Here is a 2,245-nt window from a genome sequence, read left to right as displayed (position 1 = left end):
AATCAGGAAAATACTTCCTTCCACCCAGGGGCACCCGGGTGGTTCGGCTGGTTAAGCGTCGAACTCTTGATTTCGGTTCAGGTCATGATCTCATGGTTTGTGAGTTCAAGCCCCACATCTGGGATTCTCTCTCTTCCTCTCTTTTACCCCACCCTGCTCACACACTCCCTCTCTCTCAAAATCAATAAATAGACATTAAAGAAAAAAAAAAAAGGAAAATCCTTCCTTGATAGATAGTCTCCAAATGCTTTGACACATAGTAACGATTAACTCCAGAGACGTGCCTCTTTCCATCAAACTCCACTGATATGAAAATGCAGCAAGCCTTTTTTCCCTTTCCCCTGTTAGTGAACGTGTGGATGTGCGCAGCGGCTATGCCGGGGATGAGCAAGCACATGGCCATGACGCTGATCCAGGGTGGAATCTCAAACCACATCTCTCCTTGGTTGCCAAGGCCAAACCCTTCGTCACTGTGGTTTTGATTTGCATTTCCCTAACGAATGATGCTGAACATCTTTTCATGTGCTTATTGACCACTTGTATATCTTCTTTGGAGCAATGTCTATTCAGGTCCTTTGTGCCCTTTTAAACTGAGCTTGTCTTTTTGTTGTTGATTTGCAGGAGTAGTTTATATATTCTGGATATTAAATCTTTATCACATACGTGATCTATAAATATTTTCTCCCATTCTATAGATTGTCTTTTTACTTTTTTAATCACGTCCTTTGTGGGGTGCCCAGGTGCCTCAGTCAGTTGAGCGTCTGACTTCAGCTCAGGCCATGATCTCAAGGTTCGTGGGCTCAAGCCCTGGTCAGTTTGAGCCCACGTTGGGCTCTGTGCTGATAGCTCAGAGCCTGGAGCCTGCTTCGGGTTCTGTCTCCCTCTCTCTGTCCCTCCCCTGCTCACTCTCTCTCTCTCTCTCTCTCTCTCTCAAAAAATAAATAAAACATTAAAAAAAAAAATGTCCTGGCTCAGTCGGTGGAGCCTGTGGCTCTTGACTAGGGTCGTGAGTTCAAGCCCCACATTGGGTGTAGGGATTGCTTAAAAATAAAATCTTTAAAAAAATAATGTCCTTTGATACACAAAAGTTTCATTTAAAAAAAATTTTTTTTTAACGTTTATTTATTTTTGAGACAGAGAGAGACAGAGCATGAACGAGGGAGGAACAGAGAGAGAGGGAGACACAGAATCCGAAACAGGCTCCAGGCTCTGGGCCATCAGCCCAGAGCCCGACGCGGGGCTCGAACTCACGGAGAGTGAGATCGTGACCTGAGCTGAAGTCGGACACTCAACTGACTGAGCCACCCAGGCGCCCCCACAAAAGTTTCATTTTGATGAGGTTCAGTCTAAGTATATTTTTCTTTTGTTGCTTATGCCTTTGTTGTCAAATCCACTAATCTGTTGCCAAATATGGCATTATGAAGGTTCACTTCTGTGTTTTCTTCTAAGAGTGTGTGGTTTTGGCATCTATGTTATGGCCACTGGTCCATTTTGAGTTACTTTTTGCACGTGGTGTAAGGGAGAGGTTCAACTTCATTCTTTTGTCTATGGAAATCTACTTGCCCCGCACCATTTACGGAGGGGATTGTATTTTCCCCCTCGAATGGACTTGGCGTTCTTGTGAAACATCAATTGGCCGTAGATGCGTGAATTTACTTCCGGACTCTCGGTTCTGTTCTGTTGATCCCCGTGTCTATTCTCATGCCGGTACCACACTGTTTGGGTTACTGTAGCTTTGTAGTAGTTATGAAATCAGGAAGTGCAGATTCTCTGACTTTGTTTTTCTATTTATTTGTTTAAAGTATAAATGACACACAGTTATCTTATTAGTTTCAGGTGTGCATCATGGTGATTTGATGTTCGTATACACTGCGAAATGACTCCCCCAATATGTCTAGTTTCCATCTGTCACCATATACGCTTCTTCTAATATTATTGGCGATATTCCCTATGCCGTACATTACATCCTCAGGACTTATAACTGAAAGCTTGTGCGCCTGGATCCCTTTTACGTATTTTGCTCATTTTCCAGCCCCTCCCCTCTGGGGTAACCACCAGTTTGCCTCCAACATCTATGAGTCTGTTTCTGGTTTGTTTCATTTGTACCTCTGTTTTGGTTTTTAGATTCCGTGTACAAGTGAAATCACACACTATTTGTCTTTCTCTGCCTGACTTATTTCGCATAGCATCATACCTTCTCGGTCCATCCATGTCATTGCAAATGGCAAGATTTCATTCTTTTTTA

At 43.2% G+C, this 2,245-nt stretch overlaps 1 pseudogene; it reads right to left on the bottom strand.

Annotated features, from left to right (window-relative positions):
* Positions 1-238: 238 nt before the first annotated feature.
* On the bottom strand, positions 239-571 carry LOC125162962 (NADH dehydrogenase [ubiquinone] 1 alpha subcomplex subunit 1-like; annotated as a pseudogene).
* Between the last annotated feature and the right edge of the window lie 1,674 nt (positions 572-2,245).

This window comes from Prionailurus viverrinus, chromosome A3 (genome assembly GCF_022837055.1).
Source record: "Prionailurus viverrinus isolate Anna chromosome A3, UM_Priviv_1.0, whole genome shotgun sequence".
Classification (NCBI taxonomy): Eukaryota; Metazoa; Chordata; class Mammalia; order Carnivora; family Felidae; genus Prionailurus; species Prionailurus viverrinus.
Note: the sequence above shows the minus strand (reverse complement) of the source record. Positions and strands in the feature narration are given on the sequence as shown.